At 38.9% G+C, this 19,699-nt stretch overlaps 1 pseudogene; it reads left to right on the top strand.

Moving 5' to 3' along the window:
• Positions 1 to 17,100: 17,100 nt before the first annotated feature.
• The window catches only part of LOC128577039 (GTPase Era, mitochondrial-like), a 28,800-nt pseudogene continuing 26,201 nt past the window's right edge, over positions 17,101 to 19,699 (top strand).

Below are 19,699 nucleotides of genomic sequence, written 5' to 3'. Positions count from 1 at the left end.
GTCACAGCTCACAGCAACCTCTAACTCCTGGGCTTAGGCGATTCTCTTGCCTCAACCTCCTGAGTAGCTGGGACTACAGGTACCTGCCACAACTCCCGGCTATTTTTGTTGTTGTTGCAGTTTGGCCGGGGCCAGGTTCAAACCTGCCACCCTTGGTATATGGGGCCGGCGCTCTGCCCACTGAGTCACAGGCACTGCCCTAGTATACATATAATTTCAATACAATAAATCATCATATTTAATTTGATATCCCTGAATTTATCCATTCCCACTTCTGGGGTTTAGTGTCCTAGACCTCAACTAATTGTGTAAGATATTCCACAGTGGCCTCTATAAACCTTAAGTTCTATCCTTTTAGATTGAATAGATCCTTTTCTTTTTAAAAGACAGAAAAGCCATGCTTTTTCTTGCCTTCAGACTTCTTTCTCTCCCAGTGGTTGTTTTGTGTCCTTTGAGTTTTCTTGGTGTTTGTTTTAATTGCAAAGGGAAAAATCAAATGGCAAGGAAGAACAAGGCATCATATTAAAACCAAAATTGTTAGCACAGGACATGTAAAAACTGCCTCTCCACTGTCTATCCTCTGTGAAAGACAATTACACAAATGGGTCCCTAGGAAATGCAAAATGTCAAATCTACCACCCTCCCTTGGCCCAGATCCATGCCACAATGGTTTATGATCAAGAGGAATTCTTGCCTGTTTAGGCCAGATCCCGTGTGTTATTGTAAAGTAGACAGTTAGTTCTGTTGAGATTTATATCATTTATTTTATTGCTGCCATGGAAGATTAAAAATTAAATCATAATTTAAAATATTTCCATAAAGGTTAGGTAGGCATGTTTGATTTCTTTATTGCTTCACTGAATGTCAGAGGCTAGAGTGTTCACAGAGGACTGACAGTGAGGAATGATGATATTTATGAAACAAATGTCATTAAGTTTACCTTTGAAGAAGATGCATTTTGGATTCTACCTAGAAAATTATGCAGAAAATAATTCCTATGATAGCAATTTTTTCCCCACACAAAGACTATTGTACCCTACTTTAAAAAACCATGACAACAAAATATGTCTAAAACAATGAACAAGTCCCGTTACAGGGTTTTTCCTAAGCTAGGCACATGTGCAAGAAGGCAAAGGGAACCTCAGCAGTCTCCTCAACAGCCTTTGCTTGCTCAAACACCTAAGAATAAACAGTGAGGCCCTCAGGAAGACTATGAAATGTTTCTTTAAGGCCCAAATCTCAAGTTTCTATATTCTCCGCCTTGAGGGGAAAGTGAAAGCCAGCCAGAACGGAACCCATGCCAGTGACAGAGCCAACACAGTTAGAAAGTCTGGTCACATGAGGTCAGGATGAGACTCCCAGAGGGAGCTAATTCAGCTAGAGAATGTGGAACCTCAAAACAGAAGCAAATTTTAGGGAAGAGTGTGTGTGTGTGTGTGTGTCTTTGCTGTAGCACTTCTCAGCACCTTTAATATCCTAATGTGACTATTAGAAAGACTGTGACTATTTAAAAAAGAAAAGTGAATTCCATAAGCATATTTGACCACCTATCAAGGTATATTCATGTCTTGTGACACCTATGGTTTCATGGAACATGGTTTGGGAAATGTTGCCCAACACAAATTATGCAAAACATTTGATAAAGTTCTTATAATGTTCCTGTGAATAATATAGAGTAATGAGAATTGAATGAAAACACTCTTATAGGATATTGCCAGATAAAATACAGAATGCCAAATATTGTATGAGACATATTATACTAAAAAAGTATTGTTTATCTGATATTCAAAATTCAAATTTAACTAGTCATCTGGTTTTTGTTTAAGTAAACCAAACCTATACTCGATAAGGTTTGTGAGTCTCCTTGATAAGTTAATTTTTTGTCTTCATAAGATATATTTCATTTTTTACCAAGAACCTATTGTTCTATGACCATGAGGCACAGTCCAGAAATTAGCTACTGCTCGACATTATGAATGTGGTCTGCTTAACTTCCATTTTCTGACTAAGTCATTCTTTTACCCTATGAAAGAAATGAAAATGCTACCTTGAGTTTCACATCCAAATTTAGGGTCACTAAAGAGACAGCTCAGTCTCTTTTGATTATACCTTTTGTTCCCACGTGAATCAGCAGATGTGAGTAGAGGTCAGTGAACTTGACAAGTTTTGGCAGACTCTGTTCTGTGGCTGTATATTCCAGGCAGTCCTACATTGCTCTCCATCCTTCTCATTCATTTATTGAACAAAAAGCTCCTGATCACTAAGCGTGCCCCAAGCACTGTACTAAGCTTTGGATGTATACAACAGCTGAACAAGACAAACATGACCCCTGCTTACATCAAGGTTACATTCTAATAGAGAGGGAAGAAAGAAAAAAAAAAAACAAACAAGTAAACAAAATAGATCCGTAAGTTACTGTGAAAGAAATTAGAGGAATACAATACAGAGAGTGACTGGGCTGGGGAGATGGTGGCTACATTAGGATGGTCAGGGTAAGCCTCTGAAGAAGTGATGTACAGACTGAGGCATGAAAAACAAGGAGTTAAATATGCCAAGAGCCAGGGAAGAGCAATCCAAGCAGAACCAGGCTACAGTGCTTGTTCCTAGAATTGATCACAGGACCAATGTAGATACGGCCTGGCAAAAGCATCCAGTAAGTGCTATGATGCCAGTTCCCACCCCGGCTTGCCTCCCATACTCTTCCCACTGAAGTACAGCAACTTACTGGCTGAAGTGAAGGAAAGAGTGCTAAAAATGGGTGGTGAATTAACAGAGAAGCAAATGGCATTTGACCTCTACTACCATTGAATAATGGAGCGAAAACACAGAGGCAGGGACTGGAGAGCAATACTCTCATCACATATAACATTTATTTTTAAGGGAGTTCTTCCCTGTAAGTTCTTCTCACCTAAAACCTACTGTGATTTTTCAGATTCCCTTTCCCTGGCTTGTTCCTTGAGGAAAATCTGCAGTAATGTTTTTTTGGACTCAGTACACAGACCAGATGAGTTGGCTCTGCAAAATGGAATGAAAATGATTCTCAAAACATTCTGGGACCTTTTCTTCCCTAGAGCAGAGAGCAATAATAGCAATAGCCATGAGTCCTCAACTCACTCTTAAGCTCATCTTAGGTTTGAATTTTTTACACTTATTTTTTAAATGACTCCCAGGTGACCTGCTTTCTGAGATGACAGAATAACTGTTTTCTTCTAGTTTGGTGTGGTTTACTATGAAGTTGCTAAAAGTGAAGAAGGTGGCCAACTGAAAACTTGAGTGTCAAATACCACAAGTAAGAGACGCACACTAACACAGGTTGTTTCAGAATGGTATTTACAAAAATGTAACACAGTGAATGTAGGCAGGATATAGAAATGAAGATAAACTAAGATTCAGTGTTTTAATTGTGTGTGAAAATGCATAAAGTTACTTTACCTTTCAGATAAGAGGAAAAGGTGTTATTTCTGCCAAAAGATGCTTTTAGAGAAGTTTCAAACAGGAAAGGACAGACTGGAGGCTCTTCAGGATCCTGGCTGCACATTTTCTAAGAACGCTTTTGGGGTAGCAGCAGCTTAGCGAGCTTACTATGGTCTGATCTGTTTAGATTTATGGTCCCAGGAGCCTTCTTCTTTTGTCAGTATACCCAGAGTAAATCCAGTTCCCCAGAAGTCACCTCACTGCTCATTCAACAGTGTAGGGTTTTTTTTTAATATTTCTATGTACCAGACTCTGTGTTCTAGGCAGTAAGATGCAATTGAGAGACGCAGATATTAAAAAGTCCCTTCTGATGTGCACATCCTTTCTTCAATGAGGTTTGTACACTTACAACCTATATATCTCTGATTTCATAGGCATGCAAAGTCATACAAATCCTTTAATGATGAAATCTGAACATTCATCCCACTTAACTGCAGAAAATCTAATCTTTTACCTAATTCCCCTCCCTAGGCATTTCTTAGTTTCTAAAGAATACTTACATATTCCTCAGATCCATCCTAGGTATTCAGCACAGTAGGTACTCAGTAAATGATTATTATATGCATGAATGAATTTTGATAAACCCATATTTAGGTTTACAAAGCATCTGCCTGGTTCTTTGGTCCTAATCACCTACTACGTGCTCTGCAGGATACATGGCACTATGGAGAACAATTGAGGAAGAAGACCCGCTCCTTGCCCCCAGGTGGGTCAAATCTCATTTGTGGAAAACATAAATAACCACATATGACACTTAGATAGCTACGAATGCAAATGAGTGATATAGCAAGTGACCAGTCTACAAAAACTGAATGGGGCACTTAGTAGCTAAGTAAAGCCTCACATTTGGGAATGGGAGATCCTAACCCAGCAAAAGGAAACTTTATACTTTTGAGTTGTACAGGATGCTTAGAGCCCAATGATAGGACCCACCTGGCTGGAGTAGGAGGCTTGGTGAGAAATAGATTTGGATAAGTCAGATGGGGCCAAGTTAAATGCTAGGCCTTTTGATGCCAGGTTCAGGAGTTTGGATTTCACTGGCAGACAGGAAGGAGCCATTTATGAGTGGTGTTTATGCAGAGAGAAGCATAATGATATTGCTAGCATTCTTCTATGAGGATGGAAGGAGAAGATAGAATCAAATATTTCAAACTTCACTGATAATAAGAAAAGTGAGATTTTTTTCACTGAAGAAAATGAGATTTTTATTTTCCCCCTAGAGGGATGAAATTTGTGTAACTTTATGAAAAGAGCTGTTACAATCAGATTTGGGGTTAGAAAAAATTCAGAATGCCTTTCGAAAACAAGTGATCTCAGCAGAGAGAAAAAAAGCAAATTGGTTAAAAGTCTCTAATCTCAGGTTGCACTAGATTCCTAAATCAACTTTGTCCTGGTAAATCTTTCCCATTATTCTATTCAGTTCAACAAGTACCAACTGAGTGCTTGTGTTAGGCACTGTGAAGATAGGAAAAAAGCATGGAGCACAGAGCTACTACCAACCATCAGGTGGGAACAATCTGGTGAATAATGCTATTGTTGTTGAATACCTACTACCCTGTTTCCCCGAAAATAAGACATCCTCTGAAAATAAGACCTACTTACAGGAAAGATAAGACGACTCCTGAAAATAAGACCTAGCGCATCTTTGGGAGCACACCTTAAAATAAGACACTGTCTTATTTTCAGGGAAACAGGGTATATGCTAGATTCCTTGCTAAATGCTTTTCATGAATTTAATCCTCCCAACCACCCTGAATGGTTAGTAATAGTACCTTCATTTTGTGGATAAAGAAACTAAGATTCAAAAGAGATTAATAAAAAAAAGAAATGAAGTTACTTGCCCTAGGTCACAGAGCCAGCAAGCAATCAGTGGAACCAGGATTCAAATCAAGGTCTATTTGATGTCCTTGCTTTTAACTACTTCCCCATTATCCAGGGCTTACACACATAAAACAATTAAGGAATAATATAAGATAATACCATTCAGCCTTTCTCCTTCTTCTTTGGGTGCAGAGTGCTTTGTTTGACTGGAGGCAGGTTCTTCAGGGGCATTAGATGTGCTATAGAGTATAACTTTGCAATGACGTTTCTAAGGCCTAAAAGTGGGTCAAGCTGGAGATGGAGAGTGTCACAAAATTTCAATCCCTTTATACCTTGATTCATTTCTCCCTCTCGTGTTATTGACCTTCATATACTTTCTAGCACCTTTCTGGTTCTGCTCTTTCACCTTGACCCATCCTTAGACAATCTAGATATGTAGCCTATATGTTTCAGTGGTCTAACTTGAGCCGAAGCTAGAATGTATAATACCTATGGGGGGATTGCATGCATACCCCTTACCTAAATGTCAGTTCACTCAGCCAGGTTCTTGATAAGAACTACAGTAGACAACTCAAGGTTATGTTCACTATTAAGCATCTAGAACAACTCGTAACTTACTTCAGTGCTTTCAAATTTTAACACAGTTTTTTTGAAGTACATACCCCTGCAAAAAAACTTAAATGTGAATTTATTTACAAATTGTATATACATACCAAAACTATACTAACATGTTATATACATTATGATATAAACATATACCAAAAATATAAATTTTAAAAGGATAAAAAAATAAAATTAGCAGTATTTTTTAAAGGATTATTTTTAAATTCATAGTACAAAAAATTTTGTTCTCACTTAAAATTATTCAGCCTAATTATTAAATGAGAGTAATGTAATTTAACATTGTTCTTTAATTTTCTTTTTAATGCTACGACACAGCAATTTGAAGGACTCATTCTACAGTAGATTACTTCAATGCTAGGTTTTAATGAATATCTTAGTTGAAAAAAAGAGTTCATAAAGATACATAGATCTAAACAGAAGAAGTACATGTGTATAATCATAAATGCATTTTTAAAATTTTATCCTCCAATAATTTGTCTGGTAAATTTCTGTTTTTCCTGATATCAATCAGTTGTGCCTGTGAACTAATCAGAAAGTATGACTTTTTTTTTTTTTTGAGACAGAGTCTCACTATGTCGCCCTTAGTAGAGTGCTGTAGTGTCACAGCTCACAGCAACCTCCAAGTCTTGGGCTCAAGTGATTCTCTTGCCTCAGCCTCCCAAGTAGCTGGGACTACAGGCGCCCGCCACAACGCCCGGCTATTTTTTTGTTGCAGTTGTCATTGTTGTTATCTGACCTGGGCTGGGCTCGAACCCGCCAGCCTCTGTGCATGTGGCTGGCGCCATAACTACTGTGCTACAGGTGCTGAGCCAGAAAGTATGATATCTTAAAATTTTTAAAAAATGGGTTCAAAACTTACTAAAATTCTTCATTTGAAAAAGCTTTAAGATTAGAAATATTTCTTTCCAATTTCTAAAATTATCCAGATAGCAGAGGTTTCTCTTAGGTGAGAATGCAACAAAACCACGTGAAAGACAGAAACATTTTCCAATATCTGTTTTTAAGAAACACTTTTTTAAAGCAGTTGCTTTTCACTTGTTAAAATTCACCTTGAAGGGAATTGTTCTTCTTTTAAAATAATATCTTCTAGGTATCACACTATTGCCAAATACTTAGCAAGGAAAGATCAGCAAGTTTAGAATACTTGTCTTTGTTTAAAAGAAAAACTGTAACTCTTCTCTAAGTTCAACAACTTTTAAAAATTTTTCTTAAAAATAACCAACTATTGAGGCCTCGGGGTGGTACAAAAGATTTCCATGGTCATTCTCCATGCCCTTACAGACTATTCAAAAGATTTTACCCTTTAAGATTATCTAAGTCATAACCTTCCCCCTGCATAAGTAAACCACAGTATGTTGCAATATATCAAAAGCAAAAAATGAATAAGCCCACTGCTGAAAACCATTCTGAATTATGCAGAATGCACCTACTTCTTCTGCAGGGTGCTGACAAACATATGTGACATGTCTAACACAGAGACCCAAGTGAGTAGCAGCGTGGATCCAAAGATTAAATATTAGGAAGGCTTACTTCCTTTCTTTTATAGATAAAATTAAATAGAAATTTTAATGTTTTTCCCACACCCAAATAGATACTCTTGCATACATCCTGGGGGGTGCATATGTCGCTCCATTTAGAGACCACTGGCCTAAACTACTGTACTTAAGTACAAGCCACAAGCTTTGAAGGCAAATGAGTAGGTAGGTGATAGGCAGCACATCGCTTTCAGAGAGTTGAGAAGTACACTCCCTGTCCTCAACCAGGGAAGACCATCTCAGGTCTGCTCAAAAGTGGGTTGAAGGAGGAAAAATAAGATCAGTGGTTAACCTTAATACTATTGTGTGTTTAAAAAACAATATTTTTTGATTCCATACTATGAAACATACTTGGGAAAGTAATAGACTCATTTCTGGAAGAAAAATGCAAATAAAGACAGTCTACATAGAATACAACATATCTAAAATATAATTACTGGGACCAGGCGTGGTGGCTCACTCCTGTAATCCTAGCACTCTGGGAGGCTGAGGCAGGTGGATTGCCTGAGCTCATGGGTTCAAGACCAGCCTGAGCAAGAGCAAGACCCCATCTCTAAAACTAGCCGGGCGTTGTGGCAGGTGCCTATAGTCCCAGCTACTTGGGAGGCAGAGGCAAGAGAATCCCTTGAGCCCAAGAGTTTAAGGTTGCTGTGAACTATGATGCCAGGGCAGTCTACCAAGGGCAACAAAGTAAGACTCTGTCTCAAAAAATAAAATAAAAATATATATATAATTACTGGTGATTACTAACATTTTTATTGTTCTTTATAGAGTCAAAGCAATTCTCCCATTATTTACCTGTTTAACCATTGTGACAAGCCTATGAGGGACTTATGTTTATAGTCTTATCCTCACTTTATAAGTAAGGAAACTGAGGTCTAGGGAAGACTTAACTTGCCCAAAGTCACACACCTACAAAGAAGCAAAGCCAGACTTAGCATCCAAGTCTTCCTGTCCTTCCTTCTGCCCGCAGCCCAACATGGCGCAGAGCAATGCCAGTCTAGCACTAGCAGCTCGATCCAGTATAAAACTAAGGAATTCCACTTCAGGAGCTCTCTACTCCTTAGTTCCTTGCCTTCAAATCCTAAACCAAATGCCACAGCTTAGCCCCCCAACTCTACAGACGCTATTAAATCCCCTGAAAGGGTACACTTCACTGTCTACCTTCCTCAGTCCTCCAAGGGCCAGGAGCAACTGTAGAAATGCAATTTGTGCACAAACGCCATATGCACCATGGTTTGTTTTCACCTACAACGTATGCTTATGTTTCTTCCTCCCACTAGACCATAAAGTGCTATAGAGTGCCCTACACTGTAGTCCATTTGTGGATATGCGGTGCTCCCTCTCAGCCACCACTGGACGGCCCTCAGGACTGAAAGGCAATGCACAGAGTAGGAACTGCTGTAAAATTTTATCATCTACAACATATGGGGGATAGAATAAAGGTGAAAATATTAAAATTCTTTTGGCTTTAGCACTTTGAAACTTAATGTAGCATCCTTCATAGAACTAATTTGCTCTTCAAGGCAGCTTATTAATGGAAAAGAGAAATGAAATATTCCTAAGGGAATAATTTCAGTATAGATGAAGGTCAGCTAGTCTTTCCTTTAAAGAATGTTAATACTTCAGCATGGCGCAAAGCAGCATGACATGCAGTTAGCAAATTAACCCAAACTCACTTTCCAATATGTTCATATGTGTGTGTGTGTGTGTGTGTGTACATACATGTGTGAAAAATAAACATACAAGCAAACCGAAGTACTCCTAATGATCAGGGAAGCCATGGAGCATTATAGAAAGAAATGGGCTAAATGTACAGTGTGAATCTGGACGAATTAATTCTCAGGTTCAGTTTCTTAATCTTAAAATGGTGAAATAATGATTCCTAACCCTGTTGGATTATCAGGGGGATAAGATGAACCAATACATGTAAAATCCTTAGCACACTGCCTGGTAATTATAATAGTAAGCACTGCATAAATGTTAGCTTTTTTTAAGAAAAAATAATGACTATTAGCTATTTAGTTTTATCATTATTGTAAAAGTGAGAAGAATAAAGACACATTTCTCCTGGAGGGAACTGAGAAAAGCCTACATTGTCACTCTAGAAAGTCCTTTTGCCTGGAGAAAACTTAAGGAGTATAGTTCAGTAGTCCATGAAGGAATTTGACAAGAACAATGCTAAGAAGTTATCTCAATGTAAAAACATACTGACCAAGGAGAAATGAGCAATAAGAGTTTCTTGATTTCCCTGGAAATAGAACAGGCTACTAAGAAAGCTGGTAGGGTCTCCATCCCAATATACCACCCAAAAGTCACAAACACCCATTTGGTTGGGGCCCATGAATTCTATTTATGAATCTCTAATACATCATATGCCCACAAGCTATAATGGGAAATTTCCACTATCAATCTATAGGGAAATTATATTGGAACCCTAGCTTCTTCCCTTTGACCAAAGCCAATTCACACAATCTCAGTGGCAGCTCTCTGACCCAGCACCAGAAAGACCAAGATCCCCAGATACATCTTGCCAGCACCATTATGACTTTTAACTTCAAATCATCTAAAAAAATTAATAGGCACATTAAATTTTCCACCTGCAAATGAGCAAATCCAATTTTTTCAGACGACTCAGGCTAAGAAGTAGCCTGAATTTTCCATCCAACAATGAACTCAGAAAAGCCAACACCACACCCACATGGGGTTTTGTTGATTTTCTCTGTCCTAAACCAATCTGAAAAATAGTTTTTTTACAAATAGCTCAGTTATATGATTACCAGAATGACACAGAATTGTGAGCTAAATTAACACTTTTATATCAAAGAAATATCAATAAACATGACATTAGTTTTAGGTGCAGATTTTAAGATCTCCTCCATATTCTGAGGCTTCGACAATCCTCTGAACTGATTTGACTTGCACATTTCAAACAGTCCAGTCCCATATTATTGAGATCCCGTCCATCTTCATAGCTTTTTAGAGTACATTTTCCTTCATTTTCAAAAGAAAAGTGAGCTTTATGTGTTTTCCCAGTTTAGCAACTTTGGACTGATGGCTAAAAATAGCTTGGAAAGAGGACTCCAGAGGCAATTTTGTTTTAAGAATGTCAGCTTTCAGGATGCAAGGCAGGACCCAATCTAGGTTGCAGGTGACATAATCAGAAAGCTCCTCTCTTCATATCACCTCCTGTGCTTAGAAAGGGTAGGGCTTCTGGCTCTTAACACACACACACACACACACACACACCTCACACACAGTCCTGCTTCTACCCTAAATAACATCTAGGTTATTTTTAGAGAAGTGACAACTTCCCTAATAGCTAATCTCTCCATTCACGTCATGGACTTCACACTCTTCGCTTTGACCCCACTTTCTGTAAGGGCTAGAGAGTGTTTTAAACCCCCCCTGAAGATGTTCAGCGAATGGTGCCTTAGCAAGCTATCTTCTTGATCGATTCTATAAAAAAATCTCTTTAGTCAACCTGTGCTCTGGCTGATATTACAGAGGCCTGACACCTTACAGAGTAACTCATTGCAGGCAACCAACATAAAACCAATAAGCTAGAATAGGTACATGTGCACAAAACACTACCATTCTAAACTAGAGGGGGCAGCTTTTCACAAATGTACCAACTCCCAGCATGCATGTGGATGCCCACACAGGTATACACCCACAGAGCTATTTTATTCCATGGGTCCTACTCTCCCCCTCAGTTCTGCTAGGCTAATTAGATAAACTGCTCCATATGAAGTCTCTGATAGCTATTTCTAGCTTAATGGCTTAGTGCCTCCCCTCCAACCTAGCTCCGTATATTTGCAAGAGGCGATCCGGAAGACACACTATTTTGTTTCTTTCTCTAATGGAAATTTCAGGCTTTGGGGCCTGCCTGTAGAGGAAGAATTTGGCAAAGGAAGATCCTTTCCCTACACCCTACAAATCACAAGGCTTGAGTGATTGTCTACTCCCTTGACATAAAGCTGGCCCTAAGTCTAAACACACACACACATATGGGGTCCAGCTGCTCTTTAGAGTCAGAGACTTGGCCTTCCTCTTGTCTTCCCCAGCCTAGATTCCATCACCTCCTCATAGATCACTGATGGGAGCCATATGTTCAGAATTCATATGCACTGTATGCATAATGGAAAATTCTAGTCAGACTTCTGCAATAGATATCTGGATGTCAGCTTCATTAAATTCCTCTGGACACAGAGCAAAGCCATTTGGCAGTCAGTGGTCTGTCTCTCCACATCTTATAAAAGTAGAATAGTTTTTTGCACTTAGGTAAATTTCCTTAACTACAGATTCTGAAGACTTTTGTGAATACTCTCACAAGAACATGCTTCCCTTTCAGCTGTGTAGACTAATATATCACTTTCAGAGGTGAAACTTAACTCTACATTTCTAAATACATTCCAGTCTTTGCTCACACAGAAAGATATATACACATACAGATAGCATGTCATTCAGCTGCAGAAGCCCCTCAGCCAGTGATTTTCAACTGGTGTGCCACGAAAATTTTTAAGGATCATTAATTAAATTATATTCAAAAGAAGTTCAAAGCACAGTAAGTATATTATTTTCTCCACTCTTCTTTTTTGATCAACATGATTTTGATCAGAATTTTAACTATAGGTTCAAGTGTGCCGTGAGATAAAAAAGGTTGAAAAACGCTGTGCTAGACAGATGTTTTCCCATCTCCTGATCTGTGCCAATTTACCACTTGCTTATACAGTGTCTGATCTGGTTCTCATAACGTTCCACATATATTAGGCTAATCTTGCCAACCATAGTTTTACATCCTTGAAGCCCTGATACACATATGATACTCCTTACGTAGCCTACAGAACTTACCACACTGGTGAGCATACAAAAAGAACTCTATAGAGTAAATGGCTGATTCAAATTTATCTTCTTAATCTATTCTCATAAATGTTGGGAGGGTATTTTAAAATAAATAAAATCAAAGTATATGTGGTATGGAAGTAGAGTGTCACTATACAAGAACCACAGGGGCCTGGACTAGAGTGCTGGGGGACAGGAAACCACATGGAACAGAGGCCAGCCATCCCAATTGACACCACAACTGCCCAGTGTAGCCCAGCCCACATTGCCAACTTGGAAACTTGTGAGCTAAATAAATAATTGTTGCTTTAAAAAAAAAAAAAAAAGAAAGAACCAGTGGGTATTTTCTAGAGAGACAGAACTATGCTGTACTTTCATTGTGGTGGTGGTTGCATGAATTTATACAACATATGTTACAACTCATAGAACCATGTATTCACCAGAAAGTCAATTTTACTGTAAGATAATTTTAAAAATTAAGTTAAAAATAAAAGCAAATAAGCAAATAAATTCTACCCTATATATCATTCTTTCACTAATTTTTTTTTTTTTTTGAGACAGAATCTCACTATGTCACCCTTGGTAGAGTGCTGTGGCGTCACAGCTCACAGCAACCTCAAACTCTTGGGCTTAAGTGATTCTCTTGCTTCAGCCTCTCAAGTAACTGGGACTACAGGCACCTACCACAATGCCTGGCTGTTGTTGTTGTTGTTGTTGTTGTTGTTTAGCAAGCCTGGGCTGGATTCGAACCCACCAGTCCTGGTGTATGTGGCCAATGCCCTAGCTGTATGTGGCTGGCGCCCTAGCTGCTTAAGCTACAGGCATGGAGCCTCTCATTAATCTTAAAACTTCATCTAACCCTGGTTTCTAGTCCAGAATTGAATAAAATGCTTATTTTAAATCACCCTGAATCTCTTAGAGTCAAGTTCCCCAAAATACTTTTTATGTAAGGGAAAATCATCACATAAGGTCTCAGATACCTCTCAACTTTTTAATAAAGGCTATCTTCTGAATCATGCCAGAGGTTAAAATAACCAAGCTGATCAAAAGAAACTGAAGTTTAAAGAGGATTATTAAAACGGTAGAGCCTGGACTGGAATTTATTCCATGCCAAGTGTTTCTTACTATGCCACAGAGATCAAATAATATAGGATTTGTCTATGTATATATCCTTCCTCATATCACAAAGGATTTGAGGCCACTTATAATATATACAACATATATTTTACATATAAAAATTATATTAACTAAAAATCAAGACCAGGAGAAAAAAGCAACAAAGCCAGAGGGAAGGGCAGGACATAGATAATTAAAGCCATAGAGACCTACATAGTTAATAAACTTGGGGCTGCAAATTTGGCTCTGCACATCCTGGCAGTCAAGCAAAATGATCATGTTTCTACATCATCATTTACCAGGTTTGTATTGTCCATGAGGAATAAAAACCTATCAGTTCCTAGGATAAACAATGTTTTTCCTGGCACTTAGTTCTAAAATTTCTCATGTAGGGATGGTCAGATAGAGGACACTGAGTAATAAAGTGGATGAAGTCTTTAACAACATGCTTAAAATGTATTTAATTAGTTCTACAGGATTCTAAGAAACATTCCATAAAAAAGATATTCCTAGGCCAGGCACAGTGGTTCACACCTATAATCCTAGCACTCTGGGAGGCTGAGGCAGGTGGATTGCTTGAGCTCAGGAGTTCAAGATCAGCCTGAGCAAGAGCAGGACCCTGACTCTAAAAATAGCCAGGCACTGTGGTAGGTGCCTATTGTCCCAGCTACTTGGGAGGCTGAGGCAAGAGGATGGCTTGAGCCCAATAGTCTGAAATTGCTGTGAACTATGACCCCAGCAACAAAGTGAGACTCTGTCTCAAAAAAAAAAAAAAAAAAAATCCCCGGGCCAAACAAGTTGTGAGTTTTGTCAATTTACTTCCTTCTCTGAGCTTCAGTTTCCTCATCTGTGAAAACTAGGTATTGGACTATCTGACCTCTTTATAAGTCCCTACAAGCTCTGGCAATTTCTTCCAATCTGTTTTTATTGTTCGTATGCTAGATATATCTTCGATGGCCTAGAGCATTCAGTTTCGCTTTTGCATCCTCAAAACACAGCCAATCTCAAATACAGATGTGACAGTTTACAACCAGATATAATTATTTAAGGATTAAAAAGGTCTCCTCAGTCAGGTGTGGTGGCTCATGCCTATAACGCTAGCACCTTAGGAGGCTGAGGCAGTTAAATTTCTTGAGCTCAGGAGTTCAAGACCAGCCTGAGCAACAGTGAGATTCCACCGCTACTAAAAATAGAAAAACTAGCCGGGTTTTGTAGTGGGCATCTGTAGTGCCAGCTACTCAGGAGGCGGAGGCAAGAGGGTCAAATTAAACCCAGGAGTTTGAGACTGCTGTGACCTACAATGATGCCATGGCACTCTACCCAAGGCGACAGAGTGAGACCTGGTCTCAATAAATAAATAAATAAGCCTCCTTCGCAGTCTTCATAGCACCCCAAATAAATACATAATAAATAAAACCTTCGCTACTGGCCCTAATGTCTAAAACTGTGTTATTCCTTGGCCAAAGGGTAGAAGAAAAGAAGAAAAAAAATGCATTGACTACCTACTATGTGCTGGATACTTTTACATAGATTGTCTCATGTATTCTCTATTATTATCCCCATTAAGAACCAAGCTTGTAGTGGATTTGTATGGTTAACCTGGCTAAGTTGAAACTGGGATCTCTAGAATTCCTTTCCCTATTTTGAACAGGTTGGTTTAGCATAAGCCACGAGAGATATTTTTCATGCAAGTTGGGAGGTGGAAATAAAGCAGCTGCCATCATCTTATGCCCAGAAGATAGGAGGAGGGTACCAGGTACTGCTCCAATTTAAGAATTTTGTCTCTTCTCTCCTGACTCTCCATTGTGATGTGGGGCATGTCTGAGCCTACAGCAACTGCTAAACCTCCTCCTTCAGCTTCTCTCAATTCTCACAGCACACATTGGCCACAACTTCTCTAGTTCCCCTGGATCTCCTCATTCAGGTTCTGTGACTCAGGGGACAGGTATATGTTTAACTCTGTGATGAAACACACTAGCTTCTCCTGGAGGACAGCTCCAACTTTGAAACTGGAGACTTAGAGCCTGTGAGAGATTGAGGTAGGTTCCAGTTCGTCCTCATGGGTTCCAGCTAGTCCTCACCAGTTCCAGTTTGGCCTTGCTCGCCCCTACTTCACATCCATTTTTCCTGACTATCTACTTGGCTGACTTTAGGCCCAGATACAGAAGAGTTTTACAGGAATTAATCAGCTCCCACAGTTCCGTAAGGTCTGATCCCCACAATAAATCCTCTGCTTTATCCGACTCCTATGTTTTGCTTCTCTGACGGTACACAGGGTGATCAAGGATCAATGAAGTAAAATTAATTGCCTAAGGTCACAAGGCTGGATGTAGAGTTACAAATCAAAATAGGTCTATCTTATTTGCCTAGGTAAAAAATTTCCTGTCAACCAAGCTCTGATGGGAATTAGCACTGATTTTCCCAAGGAGATAGCAAGCAATTGTACCCCCCATTCCCAAGCCCTCCATCTTGCTTTATTTTCTGACATAGAATTTATCACCATTTAACATGCTATATATTGAACTAATATACATATTTAGTTCATTGCTTGCTCACCCCACTAAAATACAGGCTCCATAAGGCAGAAATGAATGCCTGTTTTGTTCACTGGCATATCCCCAGTGCCCAGAAACATATTTTGCACATAGCAGATACAATAATATTTGTTGTTGAATGAATGGGCCCATGTCATATCAGCTAACAGGGACAGCACTTCGGGGTAATAAGAAACACTAAAAGTATCTGCATTTAGAGAAAAATGACAAACATTCTGGGTTTCAGTCTCTCTTAAAACAAAAGTTAATGCTAAGAACAAAGTGTTTTAATAGTGTCAAGAACTCAGATTGGTGTAATAAAAAACCACCACCAACAGAACACAAAATCCCACACAAATGTATTGTCCATGGAGACAACTGCTGTCTCTGACACTAACTGCACTTGCACAATTTAGCTACATTGTCAGTCATCGTTGACTTCTGGCCTTTATCTCCTTAGAAACAACACCCAGGGGACATAGGAAGCAGCTCAGACACATGGAATCATAGATTATCACAGCCAGAAGTACTTTAAAGATAACCTTTCATTTTACAGGCAGGAAACTGGAAGTCCAGAGAAAAGCGACTTGCCTAAGGTCATATAGCTAGATCTGGGTCTCCTGCTATCTAGAAACAAATTTCTACTCTACTGTGACCTTAAGCAAATTACTTAACCTCTCTAAGCATTAAAAGGAGAAAAATAACATCTATCTCAGAGTTGACATGAAAATTAAATGATACCTCAAAAACACTTAGCACAGTTCCTGACACAAAAACACTTAGCACAGTGCCTGACACAATAGTAAACATCAGTAAATATTAATTACCTCTCCCTGCCAGACACACGCATGCTTACCTATCAATACAAATCTTTCCCATTCTCTCCTTTGTCCATACATACATGTAACTTACACCACCTAAATCAGCTTTTCTACTTATTTTAAATCTTTCGTGATGAAAATTTCTCAAACCACTTCAAGAATCTAAGAAACCCCTATGAAAATGTAAACTTCCAAAACAGGGACACTTATTTGCTGAATAAACAGATTCATTGCTGGATTTCTTTAGCTAGCATATTTTGCTGGCACATTTAAAATTGGAATTGTTTACCAGAAGTGCATTTACTAACTACCCTTTCAGTATGAGGAGCAATGGCAGAGTTCCAGGCACACCTGCATTCATTTCAAGCCATCTGGAAAGTTCCTAGCACCCTTATTTCCCCTCGGCATAAGTTTGATAGCCCCTGTGCTGTTGTTCGCTCTCCAAAAGTTGATAAAAGGTAAAGAAAGTCACTTTTCTGGGGAGTTGACTCTGAAAATGCTTTAGTAGAACCCCTACCAAACTTGGTATTTTGCTAGGAGATTCTTGAAGTTACAAAGAAATTGAGAAACTATGGAATGACTGGCAGTGGTACATTGCCAGCTGCTTCCTCAAATCTCATTCTGTACATACCGCATCTTCTACCACCTCTCAAAGCTAACTCTGTTGGGGTTAACTTGAAGGTGTTACTGTGAAGATGAATGCTTTCCACAGTCTGTGAAAAGTCTGTCCGTTAAGCCACACAAGGAGCAGATATGAGTAGATACAAGGAAAAATTGATTTCCTGTTTCCAACTATTTCTAGTCATCAATCATTAATAGCCTTTCCTAAAAGGCTGCCCTTCTCCACTTCCATCAAACACAAAAGTGCATTTTATCTTCCATATATTCCTGGGGCCTCGTGACAGGTAAATGGAACTAAAATTCTGAGCAAGTACTGCTATATACTAGCGGTAGGGCAGAAGGAAAAATGAAAGCGAGGCTCAAGTCCAATTTACATCCCATTCTCAGACCACACAAGCACTAAAGCCACCTCTAGATCCTCCTAGATACCGCCAACAAAGATCACTGCTGCTGTTCCCCACAAATTCTCTTTGGACTTCAGATTGGTTATGTGGCGAGTTTCTCCAAGGACCAAAAGCAGGTAATGAAGCAATCCAATCACATTCTACCTGGGCAAGCCTCCAATCATTAAGAGTATCTGTATTCATAAATTTCTTTTAAAAGCATTCTTCACATGACAAAAATTATAAAATAGATGCTCTTGGTTATTAAGTAAGGCTTAAGAGGATGTGGAGCCTGAAAGAATCAGGGTGGAATCCAAACTTTACCACTTAAAACCTGGGTCCTTCTAAACAAGTAACTTAAATCTTCTTGAATTTCAGTTTCCTCATGTAGATAATTATAAAACAACTTCGTGGGAATTTTTTACCAAATAATGTATATATTATGAAGTCTGCCACATACTTCATGATATTTTAGCATAGACAATGCGATTATGCATGAGCCAGTGTATTTTGGCTTTTATGCATAGTGTCAATTAGTTGCCTTCATGAGGATGCACAGATGGCGACAGGAAACCAGCATTGTATCAAAAACAGCCACACTCCAAAGGTGATGACCACAAGTTCTTCTGTTCCCTGTATCTTGGACAAAGGACCACCTACTCTTTGGTAATTAGCATAGCAAATGTCAAAAATAAATTTAAATTGATTGGTCTGTTAACTTCCATGATATATATTTAAAAATGGACTCTAGCCGTTTTTTTATTTCAAATTAATATGAGGGTACAAATGATTAGGATACAGTGTTTACATATGTTAGGTAAGGTCCCTGTTGTAGTTGTGTCCTGCACCCGGGGAGTGTGCCATATACCCTTACATTGAACCCATTAGGGATTCTTGCTGGTTTTACCAAAGGACTAAACTATTTTAGAGACTCTCCTACCTTTGTATAAACAGGATATAAAAATCTAGAAACCCTGTAGTCCATCTGTACCCTTAGGAAAAGCACTTAAAGCTAAATACCTACAAAGTTCTGTTCTAGTCATTGGTTTAAAAAATTGTCTTGGTTGTCTAATGTCTACCATAAGACACAAAAATTCTGGTTCTGGGAGTGACATTTCTGAAAATAAAGGAGTGGAAAACTGTAGGGCTCTGTCCCTCTTTAAAAGCAAATAATGAGCTAGTTAAAAAAAAAAAAAAAAACTAGTCTGGGCAAGGTATCTCTGGCTTCCTAGCACTCCGGGAAGCTGGTGGATCCCTTGAGGTCAAGAGTTCTAGACTAGCCTGAGCAAAAGCAAGACACTCATCTCTACTAAAAATAAAAATAAAAATAAAAATTAGCATGGCATTGTGGCAGGCACCTACAGTCCCAGCTACTAGGGAGGCTGAGGCAGGAGAATTGCTTGAGCCCAGTAGCTTGAGGTTGCTGTGAGCTATGACACCACAACACTCTACCCAGGGCAACAGAATGAGACTCTGTCTCAAAAAAAGAAATATGTGTGTGTGTGTGTGTGTGTGTGTGTGTGTGTGTGTGTATAAAATCAACTTTTGAAAAACTCTTATTGCAATCAGTGTAACCTGGCTTATTGTACCCTCAATGAATCCCCAACAATAAAAAAAAAGAAAGAAAGAAAAACTCTTGAATCTAAAATCAAAAACTGACATAACCAAGGGAATACTTGAAGAAATAAGTGACTGCTTTGTGATAAAAGAACACAGTGTTATTTTAAATTGCCTACCCACCAATTGCCACTTACACACAAGATTGGCAATGGACATGTATACTAAAGCCTCTGGTGCAGATATTCAGTGCCAAGAGAAGCAACATGGATCTTATTATCAAAAAATTGGGTCTTGATCCATCTATCATTTTATTCAAGAACCCGAGCAAAGGATAACCTTCATTTTGTCCAACTCAGAAAGTTCCC

This window comes from Nycticebus coucang, chromosome X (assembly GCF_027406575.1).
Source record: "Nycticebus coucang isolate mNycCou1 chromosome X, mNycCou1.pri, whole genome shotgun sequence".
In the NCBI taxonomy this organism is placed as follows: Eukaryota; Metazoa; Chordata; class Mammalia; order Primates; family Lorisidae; genus Nycticebus; species Nycticebus coucang.
This window is presented reverse-complemented; position numbering and strand designations above follow the sequence as displayed.